This window comes from Macaca mulatta, chromosome 7 (assembly GCF_049350105.2).
Source record: "Macaca mulatta isolate MMU2019108-1 chromosome 7, T2T-MMU8v2.0, whole genome shotgun sequence".
Taxonomy (NCBI): domain Eukaryota; kingdom Metazoa; phylum Chordata; class Mammalia; order Primates; family Cercopithecidae; genus Macaca; species Macaca mulatta.
Genome location: NC_133412.1, coordinates 102,187,117 through 102,211,244, shown reverse-complemented (window position 1 = coordinate 102,211,244; position 24,128 = coordinate 102,187,117).

Here is a 24,128-nt window from a genome sequence, read left to right as displayed (position 1 = left end):
AAATGGGAGCTAAACAATAGGTACGATTGGACAAACAGAGTGGAATAATAGACATTAGAGACTCCAAATTGTGGGAGGGTGGGAGGGAGGTAAGGGATGAAATGCCACCTATTGGGTACAATGTATATACTATTTGGATGACAGGTACACTAAAAGCTCAGATTTTACTACTATGCCATATACCCATGTAACAACACATCTACACTTGTAATCTTAAAATCATAAAAGTCAAAAATTCAAAAAAATCAACTATCGATACCAAAAGGCCAACTATGAAAGCTTAGGTCTGAGGTTATAAAAGTTAAAAATTAAGAAGAGATCAACTATCAATACCAAGAAAGACTACAAAAGGCCAACCATGAAAGCTTAGGTCTGAGGTTAAAAAGAAACGGTCATCACAGACTATACAGAAAGAAATTGTACTTTGTGAAGTACTCTAAAATTTTACATATGGAATACACTTAAAGGATTATCTACTACAACTCCATGATTTTGTGATCTTAAATAATTAAAAATTTAAAAGATTATGTGTTGAGAACAGACATAGGATATATGCAAGGACAACAACTAGGAAAGAAAAGAATGGTGAGGGTAGTGCCAGCTGAGATGATGAAAACGATAGAATCCTGGATGTACTCAGAAGTTTCATTCTTAGATCAATGGGCCTTGTACAATATAAACATCTTTATAACCTATCATAGCACCAAGGATTATGAGCTTTGATTTAAAGCTTCTGGTTATGTGGCTACATAATTAACATGGAGGATGTTTCTTTAACTACTAGAATTGCATAGAAACATAAAACCACAATCTCAGCCTTAGGGTCTGAGGACATTAAAAAAACATACACGCAAGCACAATATATACATAAATATACATATATGTTTATATGTACATTTATATGTACATACATATATATACACATGCATATGCATATAGTCACCTATATATATATATGTGTGTGTGTATATATGTATATAGAAATACAAATAATTGAGAAAATACTCTACACATAGAAATTGCTTTATTATTCTTCAGGTTTTGTGAGCTCCTCTTTTTTAAGTGGAAGTGAAATGAAAGCACTGGCTTCCTAAGAACTGACAGGGTGATTTTTCATGGCTATCTATATTACCTTACCTGAAAAGAAGCACAAAGCTTATCTCAGAGGGTGTAAAAAGATAGGGTAGTTTTGATAGGAAATAGGTAAGCAAAGCTCCAAAGAAAGCCAGCCAGCAGAAGCAGAAAAGGAGACACTTTCAGGCACAGGACTACATCCGGAAGTGTTTAGCCTGGCTGAGACCTGGGGTGGGAAGTGTGACTGAAGATGAATTTTACCTACCTGCCAACTTAGTGTGGGCTCATCAATGGAGGCATATTAGCTGCAACAGACTATGCAAGTATGATTTGCTTCAAAAAATTCCTTCGCTAGAGAAACCTGTGTTAACCTCCAGGCATGGAAGCTGTACTCTGTAACCACGCAGAAATTGAGTGTTGACAAATTTGTGGTAGTTTGACTATTAAAATCCCTAGTCGTGGATAATAATGCTGAGCTCCTTGGAGGGCAAAATGAAAAGCTATCAGAATAATATTTGCTTTCATCTGCTCAGATATAATGCCCAGAGCACCCGCTTGTTTGTGTTTTCTTCCTGGGGTGCATTCTGAATCCCACAAATTTCAGTTCCAGCAAGAGCACAGTACAGCAGAGCCGAGGTAGAGAAAAAAGCCCAAAATTCTCTTGTCTGATTTAAAAACTGTACCCCACAGCGAGCTTCTCTGTTTGTTAAAAACTCTAATTGGTGTTTTCTCAACTTGCTGCTTGGCTGGTTTCTTTTTATTGATTTCATTTGGGGTTTGTAAGGCTGCATTTGGAGCCCTTTCCAGAGTTTGTTTGGAAGCTATTTTTTAATTTTAATGAAAATGCATTTTTAAAAATGTATATTACACCACCCCGCCAGTTTTGCTCAAATAAACCTGCTACTGTTTTCAGTGATTTCCAACCATTTCAGTGCCCTTAGTCTCACTCGCTAAAGGGACCCCTGTGCTATTCTTGGCAAAGTAACAAGATTAAGAAGAAAAATGAACGTTCTTCGCTGCTTTTGAAGGCTCTTATACAACAAAGGAAAAAGATTCATTCAGGAGACTGCCTTGGGGAATAATAAATTAGGATCCAGAAAGGATTCCCCCTCCACCACCAACCCACAACCAACTTCAATTCTAAACTGTTTCCCAAACAGAATTCTTTCATTATTCTGAAGAACCCAGATCCAAAGCAATGAGCCAAGAAAGAAATTTAAGTCAGTAATCAATATTAGGTTTACACTTAAAATGTTGTACACCTATGGATCAATAAATTTGGCAACTGGAAATGTTCAAAATAACATGTCCTGTATTTATCTTTTATTGAGCCTGTGCCCCCATTAGCATTAGTGACCATCCAGATCACTTGTAATTTATTGCTATTACAAAATAAAATACTGTGATAAGCATCACTGTCCATAGGTCCCTACACACATATGATTTGGTTTTTGAGAAAAGATTTCTCATTTTTCTATAACAAGTAGTTAGTGAGATTGCTACGTTCAGTATATTCATATGTTTAAGTCATAATGAAAAATTATTGTTTTAAAAAGGGTTTCAGTGTTTTGTTATCTCCCCAACCTGAAGGTTTTTTATCTCTAGAAATCTTGCCAATTTGATGGACAGCTTCATCCCCTGCATACCAGAGAAGTTGAGCAAAGGACTTGGCTTCAATTTGCATATAACATAGTGCATGCCTGGTGCTCATTCACTACTGTATTACTGTAATTGGAAATTTTACTCTAGGCTCAATTTTATTTGTTGAGAATTTTATCATTTAAGACCTAGAATTCAAAGCCATTGTAGTAATCCCCTCGTAGTGGACTGATGCTCCCAGGCTTATAACTACAAAAGCAATTAGGAAGAAGTTAAGCATCTTATTAATAAGAAACATTTTGTTTGTTTAAACACACACACACACACAAAACTTGCTCTTGTGACTGTCTAGAATGTTCTAACCCAGTAGTCCCCAAACTTTTTGACACCAAGGACCAGTTTCATGGAAGACAATATTTCCACAGCTGGTGTGGGGGTGGGGGAAGGGATACTTTTGGGATGAAACTGTTCCACCTCTAGATCTAACTAATCTAATCCAGTTAGATTCTCATAAGGAGAGCACAACCTAGATCCCTCTCATGAGCAGTTCACAATGGGGTTTGTGCTCCTATGAGAATCTAATGCTGCCTCTAATCTGAAAGGAGGCAGAGCTCAGGTGGTAATGCTGCTGCAGCTCACCTCTTGCTGTGGGCCCAGTTTCAAATAGTCCATGGAGCCATACTGGTCCGCTTCCTGGGTGTTGGGGACCCCTGCTCTAATCTCTACTAAAAATCTTAATAGAAGTCTATGATGACAATAGACATAATACATTGAGACTATTAAGAAGGAAGAAGTCTTATATTATTAGCTCAGGATGAATTTGAGACCTGACGAAAATCTTTGACAAGTTCCACATGTGGTTATTCTCAATGTGTTACCACAGAGTTGAAGCCTAGCCCACTAAACCTAGTTATTCCAGCTAATAGTCCCAATAGCTCTGCAACATGAGAGCAGGTCTGGTGACAGGCATTCCTAGGGCTAATCTCAGGACTGTCGAGAATTTTCTAGAAAAAATATTGAGTTTTATTTATTCAAACAAATGAAATGGAAACAAACTCACTTACCCTCCTTAGTAAGAGGTGTAGGAATTAATCAACTTAAATGTTTTTGTAATCGCCTGATAAAAGATGATATATTAATGAAGAACATTATTATATTACTAAGAGCACTGAAAATATTATCCTTGGCAAACTAATGCAGGAACAGAAAACTAAATAAATACCACATGTTCTTACTTACAAGTGGGAACTACAAAATGAGAACACATGAAAAGGAAGAGGTAAACGACAGACACCGGAGCCTATCTGAGGGAGCAAGGAGAAGTTCAGAAAAAAAAAAAAAAAACTTGTCAGATACTATGCTTTGAAACCAGGTGATGAAATAATCTGTACACCAAACCCCAGGGTGACAAGTTTACCTACATAATAAACCTGCACATGTGCCCCAGAACCTAAAATAAAAGTTGAAATATTTTTTAAAAAGAAGAAAATCCCACACGTATTTTCAATATACATCTTCTAAAATAGTAAAGTATATCTAAAATATCTCATTTAATTGATAATTTTGAAACCTATTAAAATAATAAGTTAAAGATAGTTACTGATATAATCTTAGTTTGAAATAAATTGATGAAAAAAATTAAAGCATACACTAAAAATAATAAACACAGGAAAAAATCAGTCAGAAATACCTTGTTGGCTTCTAAAAGATGACCTCTAACAGTGAAACTTTAATAGATAATATTACTATTATCTGTGGACCCTTTTATTCTTTTATTTATTTATTTAAACAAGTGTTAACAAACAACTTGCATGTGCCAGGCCTCCAGAAACCTGTAAGAGTTTAGTTGTGGCAAACAAATGCACAGAAATAATTATGATAAAATAGTTTTTATTATATTTGTGCAATAAAAGCAGTGTAGAAATGATACTGTGTCGTCAGAAAGGAGAATTTCTCAGGCAATGTGATACTCAACCTGGTTACTGATTGATAGGAGGAGACATCTTGGTAGGAAACCAGGGAGATATCTCCTTCAGGGGATAGAGTGTGTAAAATCATATTTTTAGAGAATCATGTTATCTAGGTCAGTCTGGAGCACTTGTTCTCCACTGGAGATATTTGGCAATGTCAAATGATATTTTGGCTTTTCACAACTGGGGGAAACAATGTGTATTATTCTGTTTTTACGCTGCTGATAAAGAGATACCCAAGACTGAGCGATTTACAAAATAAAGAGGTTTAATTTGGCTTACAGTTCCACTTGTGGGGAAGCCTCACATTCATGGTGGAAGCCAAGGAGGAGCAAGCCACATCTTACATGGATGGCGGCAGGCAAAAAAATGAGAGAGCTTGTGCAGGAGACCGCCTCTTTTTAAACCATCAGATCTCATGAGACTTACACACTATCATGAGAACAGCACGGGAAAGACTTGCCACCAAGATTCAATTACCTCCCACCAGGCCCCTCCCACAACACGTGGGAATTCAAGATGGAAGGGGGCACAGCCAACCATATCAGGGCCTAGTCTTGTGTACCGAATAGAGGCCATGGCTGTTGCTAAACATCCTACAGTACACAAAGCCGTCACATAAGAAAAAGAATTATGTGGGACAAAATGTAAGTAGGAAGTAAGTAGGTAACTCTGGTGTAGAGTATAGGATGCAGTTGTGTCTGAGATACCTGAGAAACTATCAGGTGGAGAGGTCCTGAGGGAATTTTATTGTGTGTTTAGGGCTGATGATACAGGGTAGACCTAGAGCCATATAGTTTTTATTTGTTTGGGTTTTGGAGTACTTTTTATTTTTAATTTTTGTGGGTACATAGTAGTTTTATTTATTTGGGTTACATGAAATATTTTGATAAAGGAATGCAATGCATAATAATAATCACATTAGGGTAAAAGGGGTATTGATCATCCCAAGCATTTATCCTTTGTGTTACAACAATTATACTCTTTCAGTTGTTTTAAAATGTAAAATTAAATTATTTTTGACTATAGTCACTTTGTTGTGCTAGCAGATACTGGGTTTTATTCATTCTATTTTTTTGGTTATTAACCATTAACCATCCCCACTTCCCCTCTCCACCACCCGCTCAACACTACCCTTCTCAGTCTCTGGTAGCCATCCTTCTACTCTCTATCTTCATGAGTTTAATTATTTTAATTTTTAGCTCCCACAAATAAGTGAGAACATGCAAAGTTTGACTTTCTGTGCCTGGCTTATTTCACATAACATAATGAAAGTTCCATCCATGTTTTTGCCAAATGATAGAATCTCATTCTTCTTTTCGACTGCATAACACTCCATTGTACATATGTATCACATTTGCTTTATCCATTCATCTGTTTATGGACACAGGTTGCTTCCAAATCTTAGCTATTGTAAATAGTGATGCAATAAACTTGGGAGTGCAGATATCCCTTCAACATGCTGATTTCCTTTCCTTTGGTTATATACCTAGAAGTTGGATTGCTGGATCCTATAGTAACTCTACTTTTAGTTTTTTGAGGAGTGTCCAAACTGTCCTCCATAATGGTTGTATTAATTTACATTACGACAAACAGTGTATGAGGGATCCTTTTCGTCACATCTTTGCCAGCATCTGTTATTTTTTGTCTTTTTAATAATGATCATTTTAGCTGGGATGAAATGATATCTCATTAATATATTTCAATGATATTGATATCTCATTGCAGCTTTGATTTGCCTTTCCCAGATTAGTAATGTTGAGCATTTTTTCAAATACCTATTGGCCATTCGTATGTCTTTTTTGAGAAATTTCTTTTCACATCCTTTGCCCACTTTTTAACAGTATTTTTTTTAATTGTTGAGTTGTTTGAGTTTCTTATATATTCTGAATGTTAGTCTTTCATTGGAAGAATAGTTTGACAAATATTGTCTTCCATTCAACAGGTTGTCTCTTCATCCTGTTCATTGTTTTCTTTGCTCTGCAGAAGCATTTTAGTTTACTATACTCCCATTTTTTCTTTGTTTTCTTGTCTGTGCTTTTGAGGTCTCAGCCACAAAATCTTTTCCTGGATGCATGTCCTGAAGTGCTTTCCTTATGTTTTCTTCTAGTAGTATTATAGTTTTTGGTCTCTCATTTAAGTCTTTAATTCATATTGAATTGTTTTATACGTATGGTGAGAGATACAGGCTCAGTTTATTCTTCTACATATGAATATTCCATTTTTCTAGCAACATTTTTTAGAGAGGATGTCCTTCCTTTAAGGCATGCTCTTGACACATTTGTCAAAAATCAGTTCTCTGTAAGTACATGGATTTATTTCTGGGTTCTCTATTCTATTCTATTGGTTTATGTGTCTGTTTTTATGCCAGTACTCTGCTGTTTGAGTTGCCATAGCCTTGTGATATATTTTAAAGTCAGGTAGCATGATGCCTTCCACTGTGTTTCTTTTGCTTTGGTTATTCAGACTCTTTTTTTGTTCCATATGAATTTTAGGATTTTTTTTTCTATTTCTGTTTAAAGTGATGTTGGTATTTTGATGGAGATTGCATTGAATCTGTAGACTGTTGTGGGTAGTACAGTCATTTTAACAATATCAGTTCTTTTGCTGAATGAACATGAAATGCCTTTCTATTTGTTTGTATCCGCTTCAATTTCTTTCATCAGTGTAAAGGTCTTCCACCTCCTTGGTTAAATCTGTTTCTAGGCTTTTTTTTTTTTTTTTTTTTTTTTTTTTTTTGGGCATCTAAGCTTGTCTATCTTGATTGCTTTTAACATTGTTTGATCTGGTATCCCCAGCCTCTCTGTCTACTCCAATCCATTCTCCATAGAACACTCATAATTATTGCCCCAAAATCATCAAAGATAAATCTGTCATATTCAAATTTGAAAATTTCCAGTGGTTCCAAGATGTCTGTAGGATATGATCTAAATTCCATAGTTTTGCATCTGGGGTGTGCGAAATCTGCCTCCATGTTTTTCTGGACTCATCTCCTCCCACTCAGGCTACTCACCATTTTTTTTCTCCTACTGTCCAGCTCAGACATTCCATGTACACCAAACACTTTCATAACTTCTAGCATATCCATAGAGCCTAATGTCTGATAAGCACTCAAGTATGCTTACTGTATGAATGAGTGAATGATTGGGTGCAAACCACTAGAATCAATAGTAGAAAATCTCAACTGTTCCTTTGAAACTGTTAGATATGTGAAATATTTAATAGCTTTATATCTGTATTAGATTGCTTTCCTACTTTAAAAAGCAACTGTAATTTCAGTCGTGTGTGTATGTGTGTGTGTGCATGTGTGTGTGTTAAACTCCATGGTGTAGCCGGACTGTCTGTTCTTGCATCTCTGACTGTGAACCCAGGAAAGTGGTGTCACTTATCAATCAATAATGAAGAAAAGTGCAGTGTCTCAATGTGCTGACTCCATACCTGGGAGGGAAGCCAGACTGAGAATAGCTGTTAGAAAATTTAAAATGTTCATTTAACTTAGGAAAGTCCTTGAAATCAGGGAATAATTGAATAGAATGAGAGATATAGAATGAGAATTAAGAGATGAAATAGCCTAGGTTTTAAATCATAGCGTCTGTCTAGATAGTAAAGATAATAATTATTTGTATTTTCTATTAGAAAGTATATTTAGAATTATTGCTTAAGAATTGTTGTTGTACATAAAACTTCCAATTCAGTAAGAATTTGGGGAAGGGGAGTGGACATTTGAACTTTCATAGTGTTCCTTTCCTGTTCTGAACAAATTAGATACCTTCCCGTGCGGCATATTCTGCCAATCAGCTCAAGTCTACTTCTTAATTTCAGCATAATTAAGACATGGAAATCTTTATGTCTCATTACTTTATTTACAGTGAGAATCCAAAATAGATTTACTATGCCTGATATGAATTGGAGCCTCTATTAGTATTTTTGTCCTGCCTGAAATCAGCCTTATGCTAAATTGGTGTAGGGTGTCAGAACAAACCCCAGATCCTAGTGTCTTCTGTGGGTTCCCAGGGACTCTAGACTTAGTTACATAGCCTGGTATTCTCAGCCCTACCTCTAGGGGGACTTGTAGCAGAGACATGGAACAGCTCTTGTGTTATATTCAGTTTGCTCTGTTTTTTAAGGAACTTGATCGAAGTTCTCTAACTATCTCAAGGTATCAAACGGATATAATAATTAATATTTTAATATATGTAGTTTCTGCTTGGAAATTTTGTATAAAGTTATAGTCCTCTAACAAAGGATGATACAATTTCAATTTTTGTTTTTGTGATGGTCAGATGAACTTGTGCCTTACTTCAGAGCACTGCAGAAAGTTGTTGAGAACACAGAAATGAGAGCTATTCTTTTTAAATATTTATTTATTTACCATTATTTGTACACTAGGCTATGTAGGTTAATGTTGAACAAAGCAACTCTGCTGCAATCAAGATCTTTCCAACATAATGGCATGCCTCCTTTCATTATCTCTCAAAATATCCCTACAAATTATCACTTATTAGGATTTATCCCAACACTCCCTACAGAAAGTCCTATAATACAGCCATAGTTGCCAAAGGTGAGCTTCTGGTCCCTAGAGGCACGGCATGGAGTGTTTCCAACTGGCAATGAGACTAGATATTTTTCTGCTTGTGTTAGGACCCTGAATAGAAAATATTTCCCATGCACTTAATAGATAAATGTATTGATTTATTTCTATGTGCCATATAGTAACCCTCACAACAATGTGAGTTAGGAAGCATTTTATACCCAGTGGAAAAGATGCCAAAACTGAGGCACAGAGGTGTTAAGTAACTTGCTAATTTAGGTAGTAATTAGTGGCATTAATGTGCCATGATTTGAACGTAAGACATCTGAATTCAGATTCCCTGTCTATATATATTAATAGATAGAATTGGATAAGTGAGAATGAAATTTGTGTTTGTTTCTGAATTATTGGAAGTTTTTCACTGGCATCTGTTGGTATCAAAAAACATTTCACCATACTCAAATAGAATGAAAATACTTGCATAAAGCACATACCTTCTTCTGAGAAGTACCAGAATAAAGATATCCTGAAGATGTCTGTAATAGTTGCAGGTACTCTCTGAGTGACCCTGCCTCTTACTGTTATCAGTCACTAAACCACATGTACAAAATACAACTCATAAGACAAGCCTTGACCTTTGATAATCTTCTGAGGGAATTGGAGAACTAAGCCCTAATTACACTGGGGAAGGATAGAAATGGTTAAAGTATGGTGCTACATCAAGATGTATTAGACTGGACCAAACAAGAGGTTTCCCTTGAACAGCTCCTATTGTCTGTCCTTACTATTAAATTTAGAGAAGGTAGCAGCAACACTTAAGTCAGACAACTTGCCAGGGTCTGCATGGATTCCTATTGCTCATGCTTCTATTTTCTTCTGATGCCCTTTATCGCTTCTTCTATGGCTCTTAATCTTTACAACATAATTCTGGGGGAACTTTCACTTTGATTTGCATTTCCGTCTTATTCTAAATATAAAGCATTCTGATCTCCTTGGAGAAAAGGTGCTATAGGACTGTAATATAGGGATAGACTAAAATTAGAAATATCATCACATTAACATCTTTTTCCCAATAGTTTGGTACTTTTGACAATGTACTATTTTAGTGTATCATGGGGTTTCACAGTGATTGTAAATTAAACCTTTCCTTATGAAGACTGAAAATGTGCCTGACTTGGTAAATTCTCAACTTTCTTAGAACTCCATTTAAGGGAATCAATGTTCACTGTCTTTTTTTTTTTTTAACCTTAATATTTTAATGACTTAAGCGAATACTAGAAAAGATTTAAGTGTAAGCAAGCAGATGAGTCCAATGTGCCAGGTGAATCATGACAGTCTTTTGGACCACGAATTCCAACTTATGTTTTTGGATAAGAATTTTGTTTCTGACCTAAGGATCTGAAGCAACACAGACGGTTTCATGCCTTTTTCTCACCTCTCAAGACCCTGCAATTTAAGTGCCAGTTGAAGAACTGAAGCTCAATATTTTCTGTTATTTCTCTTCCGTTTTAAAAGTGGGCATCATGTGGATCATGGAGGAATGTTTTTTTCAGCATGCGTATATTTGTTTTTCTGTCTACTTCATGTAATCCGTTTTACTTAACATTAGCAATACATTCTTCGACTTTCAAACTTCCAAATTAGCATTTGGAAACATAAAATTGTTTATTGGCCTGCTTTGCAGGATAAATAAATGTCTGTTCAACCCCATTAGTTTTAAACCCATGATTTAGGATTCTTTTAAATGTGCTAAAATTAACAAGACTTAACTCAGTGGGTACAGAAAATGACAATACGAAATAATAAGTCATGCTGAGAATTGGACATTTGACAAGATTTCAATTTTTAATCCGGCCTCCCACTTTGGGTGTTCCTTCCTTTGTGGCAACAGATCAGAAAATATTTGCTTATCAATAAATGTGGGCAGTTGCTACACCACGGCAGACCTGGGTAAGCCTGAAATTTAGAAGGTAATGCCAAGTCAGAAGAATAGCTGGAGAGAATATGGTTTGATTTTCTAAACCACTGAGTGATTTGGTAATTGTAGTTTATACTGGCAACTGAATTCAAGATGTCACAGTTTAGTACATGGCTAAGGTCAGTTATTACTTCATTATAATTATCTTAGGGCATCATTACACTATATTTGACAGAGTTTCTTTCTTCTAATAGCTAAAGAATTGTAAATGTTTTTCAATATGCCCTATCTGCATATTTATGGTAAGGTAACTAAAAGAAAATGCTAATTTGATTCCTCTTATGTGAAATTTAAAGTAACTCATATTAAAGTGAGGTTGGGCTACCTGTATATGAATTATTTTAAACAAATTTGTGGAATAAATTCATAATGTAATTAATAATTTTAGGAAAAGGATTACCTAATTGGGAGAATAAATTACTTTTAATACCTTTACAATTATTTACATTCAGCCAATTAATATAATAATTAAAATTCATTCTTATCTATTACTTAATATTGAATCTCTGAATTAGTAGTTATTAATTTTACATAATTAATTGTCTGCATCAGTTTAGGTAAAATTATAGCTGATTCCCAATAGTCTGTAATGTGAAAAGGAACAGGTTTTTTTCAGTCCAGGGAGAGCTCACAAATGTAAGATTAATCAGTAGTGTAAAAAATTTTGACCAATCACATCAGCACCATTTCTAGTAACTGACAAAACTTAACTAGTAGTAGAACATTACAGCAAAGTGTTCACGAGTACAAAACTCTGGAGCCACAGGACCTGGGTAAAAATCCCATCTCATACTGCCAGCTTTGTGATGACCTTAGCTGTGGTGGTTGGGCCATCACCCATTGCTGTTAGGAATGCAAAATATCTGGAAATGTCCTTTTTAAATAAATATTTTATTACTAGAGAAAATCATTTTGTTAAAATTTAGCAGTAATTTTATTTTTTACTTCTAAACTTCCAAATTAGTATAAAATTTTCTATTGGCCTGTTTTACATGACAAAAACACTGTCTTTTCAATCAGTCCTGATGGGCTAGAAGTCTACCACTTGTTAGCTTTGTGCATCTAAAGAAGTCTCTTAAAATCCCAAAACTGAGTTTTCTTATGTGTGAAATGGGAAATATAGTAGGTGTAATACATACTATATATTGTAAATTGTACTTCATGTGTTTTTTTTACATATCCTCATACTCTTTTAATAGAGATTATGATGAGACATTATTCAAAAGCCAACAGAAAAATTAAGATATTAAGGATTGGAATTTGAACAATCTGAGGTTAAGTAACCACCTCCAATATGACCAAAATTTGTAAACAGGCCAATTGCAAATATAAGTATAAATAATACAAGCATGCTTCAAATAATAAAAATATTTAATTGTTATTTATAATTTTGAACTCTAAATAGCATTCTGATTTAATGTTTATTAATAATACTTTAAAATAGCAAAGTGTTTAAAATATTATTCTAATAACACATTTACTGAAAAATACTTAAGCATATTCTAGACCATCTAAAAAACTAAAGGATATTTAAGACATGAGTGTATTGTGTTTATTTACCAGATTCACAGTCTTTGAAATTGGATATATCACACATTATATGTAATAAATCTCAGCTAAGCCAAATATATCATTTACTTAATCAGAGTAGCTTATGTTCCAACCATTCTGAGAAAAAAAAATGAATTTTAATATTTTGTAAATTCAAAACAGTGAGATTCTATATATAAAATATATATGTATATATGTGTGTATATGTGTGTGTATATATATAGTGCGTGTATGTGTGTATGTAGCTATATCTATCTATATACATATATATGTTTTTAAAATATATTTAATTAAAATGTCCTAAGATGCTTGTGATTGAGCTAGAAGGGAATAGAGCTAAAAAAGAAAGTCCAGCTTTTTATTGTATTGCCAGATATGGTAGAGCGTAATTGATAGGCTTAACTTCCTTGACAGTATTATCTATATGCCCAGGATTTGGATAGCACTTCCCTTTAGTTACATTTTTGTTTGTTTGTTTGTTTTGGCATTTCCTTCTTCTGGCTCTGTTACTTTGCCCATAACTCCTTTCTACTGGGAATGAGATATCTCTGGAAGTACTGTCATTTCCACAGCATTTCACAACAATAAAAACATTTGGATTTCTGTGGAATTTCTTGTAGCAGTCCTTGTTTTATGTGTCATATATGAATCATATATACACACACATACAAAAACATACATAACTTTCTTTTAAATTTAACACTGCTTGGTTGCCAAAATAAGTGTGAGTTTTCTGTAGAAACAGTCAAATTTATCCTTCAGGACCTTGAGCAGCACTATTTTTACCTTCAGAATTTCCTTTTGGTATAATAGTGAACACTGAAAAAATGTAGTTCCTTTTAAATATACACATTAGGCCATTTCACTCTACCTCTCTTAAATTCACTTCTAAATATTTTCTTTTAACAGGTCATGTACAGCTTAGAGTCATCGGTAGGAGTAAAGATATGGTTTCTAACAGTTTAGGTGACTGAGATTCTTATTCTGTGGACACCAGTGTTCAGGGTGACCATTTACATTGGTGTGATTTGCTAATGTTTCTGCATGAGGGATGCCCTGCACTCATTGAAAGGTGAAAAATGTCTTGCTTTCTGTGATGGTCAGACAACTTGTATCACACTCGCCCATTCAGCTCTCCTCTGCAAATGTCATAATACGTATGTCCTAGCACCAGGGTCTCCCTGAGGAAACTCTCTGGACTCCAGAGGCAGATCATACCCTGCAATTTTGCCAATCTGGGATCATATCAATTTCCAGAAACTCTGAATAAGAGTCAGCTCCCACCATATGTGCCTAAGTATACCCTTGTCACTGCATCCTCCTCAGTGACTGTCAGAACGGTTGTCAAGCATTTCCCTATTATCAGACACTACTATAGAGTAAGCCCTGAATTGAAGAGCAGTTTTGTTCCATATTCAGGAGTATACAGAATGGCTTTTGCCTTTAGTTTTGCTGCCATATTCAGTTTAGGAGAAATATACCACTTTTTAGGAAGGATGTAGTTTTGGAAAGTGCCTTGATTTAATACATCTCTTTTTACCTGCAGTTATGAATTGCACTGAATTAATTTCTTCTCATATTTTCTGGAATAGCAAATCAGAAGAAAGGACACACCTTGAAAGCAACTTACCTAAATATTTTGAGGTGGTCATCTCTTTGCAAGTGATTATATATTTTGCTTTCCAAAGTTAATGATAACCAGAAATAGAAACACGATTTTACATTTAGACATTATTTTGAATCCATTACTATGAGGTCTGTTTCAGATAGGTTAAACTTTTGCATAAATTCGAAATAATTTTTCCAAGAATAGACAAAATCTAAATTGTTTGAAATTGCATGATCATTAACATTTTATGTCTACATTTGTGCCATTCTTGGGTGTTGAAAGTAAGAATAATACTGAAAAACATAAAAGAAAAATAACCCTATCAATTTGTTGCAATGCTGTCTTCTCTAAATAACAATAATTATATGAATTTTAATTTTAATTAAAATTATTAATGATTTCTAGAAAATTCTTATTTTGACCATGCCGATCACATATGTTCATGTAATTATCTATACAAACATACCAATTCTGGCCTTAGTGCTCTATTTTCTTTTAAATTTCACACTATTTTAAGTAGATTATCTCTGTTGCAAACTCAGAGTTTTCTGTAGAGGAAAGCAGGCGCTATTCATCAATATTTGCTGAGACCTAAATAGCCCGGAATTCTGCTAGGATCAAGGCCAAGCCAGTTATGGCCCTTATGGTCATCTTATTTACATTTGGTGTGGGATATACCCAGAGGGAAATATCCAGGCAATCAAATACTGTGTGATGAAGTGCCAGGGAGGAAGTTCAGGTGGCTCTGGTAGTATCTCAGGAAAAGAGCAAAAGAACTCAACCAGGACTTCAGCGGAATGAAAAGACGGCCTGGAAGAAATATTCAAGTTGAGACTTACCAAGAGCAAAGATAGGGGGATGAACAAGAATCTAGTGGGGGAGGGTGAGAGTAGGGAGGGCAGGAAAAAGAATAGGAATAGGTTAGGGATGAAGCTGGTAAATGAAGATATGAAGACTTTGAGAACCACAGTAAAGAGCATGCATTTCATCTTGAGGACAGTGGGTGAGATTGCATTCGAGGTTTTTCTTTAGTCAGTATTAAGAAATATATCACTCAGACTGCAGTAAAGGGATTATTTCAAAGGTGAAAGTACAATGCAGTGAGGCCAGTCAAGGTGGCTACAGTAGTCTAGCTTAGCAATGACAACACCCTGGACAGGGGGAAATCAGTGGATAAAAATAGAAACACGTTTAAGATATAATGAAACCCGGCTGGGCATGAAGGGCAGGTGAGAGAACCATCTGATGCCATACACAGGTTTCTGTTTGGGCACTGGGTGTATGAAAAACAAAAGATGAAGATAAGAGAAAGTATGGAAGAGGAATACTTATTCATTCAACTCTTGTTTGTTTAGTGTACCCTGTTTGCCAATTACTGCTGAGCTAGGTACTGGGAATACAGCATTAAAATAAAAACGGCAAAGATGTTTTCCCTCCAGGAACTTCGCCATGTTAGATGGTATTGAACGCTGAGGAGAAACACAGCAGGAGCGGAGGATGGGGACTGTGAATCCTGGTGGAGAGGGAGTACCACAATTTTGCATAGGGAGGTCAAGAACACGTTCACTGAGAGAGCGAAAGACAGTAAAGGAAGGGAGGGAGTGAGCTATGTGGACAGGTAGGGGAAGAGCAAGTAAGAGGTGCTGATAAATACTTCCTGATTTAAAGTAGTCAAATATGTGTCCCATTTAAGAGCCAGTTTCCTACAAGTTTATTAGATTTTTAGTTTCCAACGGGATGTCCAAGTTTATTAAGATTTTAGAAATATTATCTCCTAAACACTTTATTGTTTCAAATTAGGTACATAAATTATCAAGAATTGATTTTTGTGTATGGTATACTGTAGGAATTATGTTTTATCTTCCCAAATATAAATTTCCCATGTCCATTTATTGAAATATGAGCCTTTACATTGCTGCAATGTGATCTTTCTCTCAAATCAAGCATCTGAATATGTGTGAGTTTGTTTTGGGGTTTTTTATTTTCTTCCTCTGGCCTATTTATTTATAGTTGGGCCTATGCCAGACTCTCTTGGTTAATGTGACTTCAGTAGTTCTTGATATTCAATAGAACAGGTTTTTCCACCTTGCTCTTTTTCAACAATTTCTAGCTATTCTTGGTCTCTGCATGTTCCTACTGTAGAATCACATTGTCAAGGAAAACCAGTGAGTGGAAGAAAATATGATATATGTGTATGTGTATGTGTATGTGTATGTGTGTGTGTGCAGACACAACATGCAGGGTGCTTTTATCCAAAATACATTTAATCCAGTCTGTAACAAACCTGCACGTAGTGCACATGTACACTAGAACATAAAGTATAATAAAAAAATGCATTTAAATAATTTTTTAGAAACTCCTACAAAAGTTATAAATGTTTAAACCCATGGAAACACAGTCAAAAGATCTGCAGTCACTATGAAAGAGTAGATTCAGTGACCAATAAATATACTTTTAAAAAGATAGACAACTTCATTAATAATGAAAGAATGCAAATTAAATTGATAATGAGATTTCACTGCCAATAAAACAAAATGGATAAATTGTAAAGGGCTGATAATACTTAACGCTGACAAGGTTATAAGAAAATGGTAATTTTTATACAAATGGGTGATGGGCATACAAATGGGTGAAATAATTTTGGAAAAAAAATTGACGTTCTCTCTCTAGATTTAAAGGTAATGATTAAGAGCAATTCCACTCCACTTTTACACATCTATTTAACTCAGTCAGGAGTGATTTTGTCCCCAAAATGTATTTGGTAACATCTAGAGACATATTTGACTTTCAAAATTTGGAGAGGAGGTGCTACTGGCATTTAATTGGTAGATCCCAGTGATGCTGCTAAACATCTTACAACATATGGTAGAGACTCCCAAAAAAAGAGAATTATTAGATCAAAATGGCAGTAGTGTCAAGCCTGAGATATGTTGATGTACATTAAAATACATTTATAGATTATTTATTTAAAACATTATTCATATTAGTCAAAAAATGGAAGAAAAAGCAAACATATCGCAATTCAAATTGATAAATGAGATATATGCATAAATTAAAATACTACACAGAAAAAAGCAGAAAATAAAAGTTTCCAATTAACCCTTTTTAAAATGTTGAGATGAGTATAGATTCACATGAAGTTCTAAGTAATAATATGGAAAGATCCTGTGTACTCTTTATTCAATATCAGGGGTTGATTCTGATAGCCTCTTGTGAAAATAAGGAACACTATCCCAAGTAATATATATATATATATAAAATCCACTGATGTTTTTCATATTTTCCCAATTTTATACACATGTATGGGTGTGTGTTTAATTAGCACTATGCAATTTTAACAGATATGTATGTTTGTGTAAATGCCATCATATTAAATATGCAAAACAGTGCCATTGCCACAAGAATCTGTTGTGCTTCCTTTTTACAATCACATTCACCTCCCTTCTACCATCTTTTATATTCCTAACCTCTGACCATGACTAATCTACTCTCTATCTTTATAATTTTGCCATTCCAGAATGTTAAATGAGTAGAATTATACAATATATTACGTTCTGGGATTGACATTTTTCATTCATCATAATCCTTTTAAAATTCATCAAAGTGGTTGCATTTATCAATAGCTTCTTCATTTTTATTTCTGAGTAATATTCTCTGATCTGGATGTGCCATAGTTTGTTTAAACATTCACTCCATTGAAAGACATTTGCATTGTTTCCAGTTTTTAACTACTATGAATAAAGTTGCTATAAACATTTGAGTACTGGTTCTTATGTGAATATAAGTTTCTATTTCTCTGGGAAAAATACTCAGGAGAGCAACTGCTGGATTGCATGTTTAATTTTATAAAAATAAAACCCTGCCCAACTGTTTCCAGAATGTCTGTACCATTTTACATTCCCACGAGCAATGTATGAGTGATCAAGTTTCTTTGCAACCTTGCCAGCATTTGGTATTGCCATTATAGTTTGTTTAACCATTCTGATAGTTGTATAGTGTTGTCTCATTGTGGTTCAATTTGCAATTCCTTAATGGCTAGTAATGTCAAACATCTTTTTATGTGTTTATTTGCCATGCATATGAAAGATTTCCTAAAAAGCTTTGAGGTGAGAAGTTGCCTAGCATTTCCTAGGACAGCCATTGTGGCTGGAGAAAAGACAATGGGAGGTAAAGTTGCAGGAAATGATGTCAGTGAAGTGGTGTGGCACGTGCCAACTCATGTAGTTGAGGTCATTGTAAGTACATTGGCTTTTGTCCTGAGTGAGAACTGATAAGTGGTATAAGTTGAGTTATATTTTAACTGAATCATTCAATGTTCAATATGAACCAAAGGGATATAGATGTAAAGATGGAGACTATTTATGAAGCTGTGCAATTAGTTGAGTAATAGCAATAGCTTAGATGGAAAGGGTAGCAGAAGTGGTGAGATGTTTTATTCTGCATCTGTTTTGAAAGTAGAGTCAAAAGGAATTTTATGATATATTAAAGGTGGATGTAGAAAAGACTAAGATAACTCAAACTTTCTGGAGATACTTGTGAGACATCCAAGTGGGTATATCTATGTAGCCAACTGAATGCTTCAACAGCTGTCAGTAGAACTCAATATATTTCACCCAGTTGGCTTGAATCTAAAACATTCTCCTTTTTGCACTTCCATAAGAAAGTACTCTACTAGTTTCCTCCACCTTATTGGATGCTCTTCTAAGACTTCTTTGCTGACTCTCTCTCTACCCTGCTCAGGGCCTATCCTAGACCTTCTTATCTTCTCTCTTCCTAAGTGAATCATTAATAATTAGATATCCTCGATAGGATCTTGGCTCTTAAATACATATCTCCAGTATAGACAAAACCTTGAATTACAAGCCAGTTTATGTGACTGCCTACTTAACCTCTCCATTTCCGTGTATGATAAGTGTTTTAAATTTGGCAGACCTGAAATCAATCCTCTCTTTGCCCAACCCTGCTTTTCTCCTATCTTCCCGCAATGGCAACTCCATCTAGTTGTACAAGAATGAAACCTATCTCTCATCCTATATATCTAAACAAATCTTATTTACTTGAAGTCCGAACATATTTCAAATTGACCCTTTTATCCCCATCTGATTTGGTACCATTCTTATTGGAGATCTTATTTTCTCTTTCTTAAACTTTTTATCATAGCCAAATAATTGATCTCTCTTCCTTCTACTCTTGCCCCACTTAAAACATACTATAAGCAGCAAAGTTATCCTTTAAATATATATCATGCAATCATAAATAAACATAAAAGACAAAAGAAAGACTCTTGTTTATAGTAGAATGTTGAGTGCTGATTCATAAATATAAAGGAAGTGCTAGGGCTGTAAAGTTATCAACTTGCAAATATCACTCTAAAGATTATTCCAGGTGGGAAACATCAGCTGATGCTAAATTTAGAGGGAGTGGATTTTTTTTTTTTTTTTTTTTTCTGAGACAGAGTATTGCTCTGCTGCCCAGGCTGAAGTGCAGTGGCTGACTCTCAGCTCACTTCAACCTACACCTCCTGGGTTTAAGTGATTCTTGTGCCTCAGCTTCCCAAGTAGCTGAGACTACAGCCATGCACCACCACGTCCAGCTACTTTTTTTTGTATTTTCACTAGAGACAGTGTTTCACCATGTTGACCAGGCTGGTCTCGAACTCCTTGCCTGAAGTGATCCACCTGCCTTGGCCTCCCAGAAAGCTGGGATTACAGGTGCGAGCCACTGCACCAGGCCAATTTTTTTTTTCTGAATTTTGATGAGGAGACAGGTACTTGCATTATCTTAAAATGTGTCCCTATTGGGCCAGGCGCGGTGGCTCATGCCTGTAATCCCAGCACTTTGGGAGGATTAGCCAGGCGTGGTGGCGGGCGCCTGTAGTCCCAGCTACTCGGGAGGCTGAGGCGGGAGAATGGCATGAACCCGGGAGGCAGAGCTTGCAGTGAGCCAAGATTGAGCTACTGCACTCCAGCCTAGGCAACTGAGAGAGACTCCATCTCAAAAAAAAAAAAAAAAAAAAAAAAAAAAAAAAAAAAAAAAAAAAAAAATTTGTCCCTACATTGTTTAGTAGCAAGGAAAGACTAGTAACTACAATGTTGGAGAAATCAACATTGAGTGGAGCAAATGCATATTCTATATCTCTCCGTGAGAAACCCTGAAAAGAATACAACATCACTTATGCATGTTGGGAATGCATAAACTGAAGTTAGCCATGGAGAATTATCAGACAGCTCAAAAGTGATAATTATTCTACTAAAACATGAGATTGCATACTTCAAAAATTTCAGTGTCATAAAGGACAAAAGAAGCAGAGTAAATGTCTTAGAATAAAGGAGTATAAAAGATAAAAACTAAATGCAATGTTCCAACCTATGTTGGAATTTTAAAATGCTTAAAAGACATTATTATGTAAATTAATAAAGCTGGAATACCAGCAAAATAATAGGAAAAATATTATGTATCAATGTTAAATTTACTTGAATGGATAACTTTCCTACGGTTTTGTATACTAAAAGTCTTAATTTTAGGTAATATATAATATAGCATGTAGAAGTAAAAGAACATTATTGATATGGTTTGGCTGTGTCCCCAGCCAAATCTCATCTTGAATTGTAGTTCCCATAATCCCCACGTGTTGTGGGAGGAACCCAGTGGGAGATAATTGAATCATGGGGGTAGTTACCCCCATGCTGCTTTTCTTGTGGTAGTGAGTCCGTTCTCATGAGATATGATGGCTTTATAAGGGGCTTTTCCCTCTTTGTTTGGTACTTCTCCTTCCTACCATCTTGTGAAGAAGTATGTGTTTGCTTCCTCTTCTGCCATGATTGTAAGTTTCCTGAGGCCTCCCAGCCAAGCAGAATTGTGAGTCAATTAAAACTCTTTCCTTTATACATTACAGTTCTTTATAGGAGCATAAGAACAGACTAATACAGCAAATTGGTACTGGGTAGTGAGGTCCTGCTGTAAAGATACCCAAAAATGTGAAAGCAACCTTGGAACTGGGTAATATCCAGAGGTTAGAATAGTTTGGAGGGCTCAGAAGAAGACAGGAAGATGTGGGACAGTTTGGAACTTCCTAGAGACATATTGAATGGATTTGATGACCAAAATGCTGATAGTAATACAGACAATAAAGTCCAGGCTTAGGTGGACTCACATGGAGATGAGGATCTTGTTGGGAACTGGACTAAAGGTGACTCTTGCTATGTTTTAACAAAGAGACTGGTGGCATTTTGCCCCTGCCCTAGAGATCTGTGGAACTTTAAACTTGAGAGACATGATTTAGCGTATCTGGCAAAAGAAATTTCTAAACACCAAAGTGTTCAAGATTTGACTTGGGTGTTGTTAAAAGCATTCAGTTTTATGTATTCACAAAGATACGATTTGCAATTGGAATTTATGTTTAAAGGGAAGTTAAATAAATAAAATAAATAAAAGTTTAGAATATTTGTAGTGTGACAAGGTGATAGAAAAGAAAAACACATTTTCTGAGGAGAAATTTAAACCAGCTGCAGAAATTTGCATAAGTAACGAGGAACCAAGTGTTAATCACCAAGACATTGGGGAAAATATCTCTACGGCAAGTCATAGTCCTTCACTGCAGCCCCTCCCATCAAAGGCCCAGAGGCTTAGGAGGAAAAATGGCTTTGAGGACTGGACCCTGGGCCTTGCTGCTTTGTGCAGTCTAGGGAGTTCGTGCCCTGCATCCAAGGTTTGGCTAAAAGAGGCCAAGGTATAGCTTGGGCTGTGGCTTCAGAGGGTCCGGGTGCCAAGCTTTAGCAGCTTCCATGTGGTGTTGACCTTGTGGATGCACAGAAGTCAAGAATTGAGGTTTGAGAACCTCTGTCTAGATTTCAGCGGATGTATGGAAATACCTGGATGTCCAGGCGGACATTTGCTGCAGGGGAAGAGCCCTCATGGAGAGCCTCTGCTAAGGCAGTGCAGAAGGAAAATGTGGGGTTGAAGTCTTCACACAGAGTCCCCACTGGGATACTGCCTAGTGAAGCTGTGAAAAGAGGACCACCATCCTCCATCCCCCAGAATTATAGATCCACCAAAGCTTGCACTAGGCACCTGGAAAAGCCACAGAAACTCAATGTCAGTCCGTGAAGGCATCTGGGATGGGGGCTGTACCCTGTAAAGCCACAGGGGTGGAGCCGTCCAGGGCTGTGAGAGTCTACCTTTTGTGTCAGCGTAACCTAGATGTGAGACATGGAGTCAAAGGAGATCATGTCAGAGCTTTAAGATTTGACTGCCTCACTGAATTCTGGACATGGATGGGGCCTGTAGCCCCTTTGTTTTGGCCAATTTATCTCATTTTGAATGAGTGTATTTACCCAATGTCTGTTCCCCGCTGTATCCAGGAAGTAACTAACTTGAATTTACAGGCTTCTAAGTAGAAGGCATTTGTCTTGTCTCAGATGAGACTTTGGATTTGGACTTTGGGGTTAATGCTGGAATGAGTTAAGACTTTGGGGTACTGTTGAGAATGCATGATTGGTTTTGAAATGTGAGGACATGAGATTTCAGAGGGGGCAGGGCACAATGATATGGTTTGGCTGTGACTCCACACAAATCTCATCTTTAATTGTTGTTCCCATAAATCCCCAAATATTGTGGGCAGGACCCAGTGGGAGGTAATTGAATCACGGGGGCAGTTACCCCTGTGCTGCTGTTCTCGTGGTTAATTCTCATGAGATCTGATGGTTTTATAAAGGGCTTTTCCCTCTTTGCTTGGTCCTTCTCCATGAAGAAGGGTGTGTTTGCTTCTCCTTCTGGCATGATTGTACGTTTCCTGAGGCCTCCCAAGTCATGAAGAACTGTGAATTAATTAAATCTCTATTTTTTATGAGTTAATCAGTCTCAGGTAGTTCTTTATAGTAGCATGAGAATGGATTAATACAATCATGTATGCAAGTTACCCTCAAGTGGTCCAAAAAAAAATAAAAGTTATATAAATAAAAACAGCAAATGACAAAGAAGATGGGGCAAATTATTAGCAATATTTGATTCTAAATAAAGGGATATGGATATTTTCTAAAATATTATTGCAACTCTTCTGTACATTTGAAATATTTTCCAAATAAATAATTAAATATATACACACATATCTGTGTATATTTAAATATACATCCATATGTACACATACATTATAATCTTTCCATAAAATGGATAGATTTTAATAAAAGTGAACATATGCATAAAATTTTACCCCCAAATCCACTATTATGTATATTTCCAACAAATGAATGCATATGTTCAACAAAAGACGTGTACTAGATTGTTTATAATAGCAGTATTTATAATTTTCCCAAACTGGGAACTACTCAAGGGCCCATTTTCATTTGAATGGATAAATAAATTGCAGAATACTCACATAATGGACTGCTTTGCAGCATGGGAATGAAGAAAATACCACTAGACAAAATGACACAGGATAATTTCAGAGACAGAATGTAGAAAGAAAGAAGCCAGACATAAAATAGCACATACTGTATGATATCATTCATATAAAGTACAAAACAGATGAAATTAATCCATGTTAGAAATCAGGATTGTGCTTACTCTAAGCAGGGGACAGGTAGTGACTAGAAGATAACATGAGGGGACATCTGGGATAGGAGTAGTGTTTCATTATTAGGCCCAGATACTAGTTACATGGATGTGCTTACAAAACGTACAAACACTCAGTGGCATCTGTAGTTTTCTCTACCTGAATTTTACTTAAATAAAAAGTTTTTATTTTAATGTACCTATGGATTTTGGGGGACAGAGGGTATGTGGGGACATATCTGTACCTTTCTCTCAATTTTGTTATGA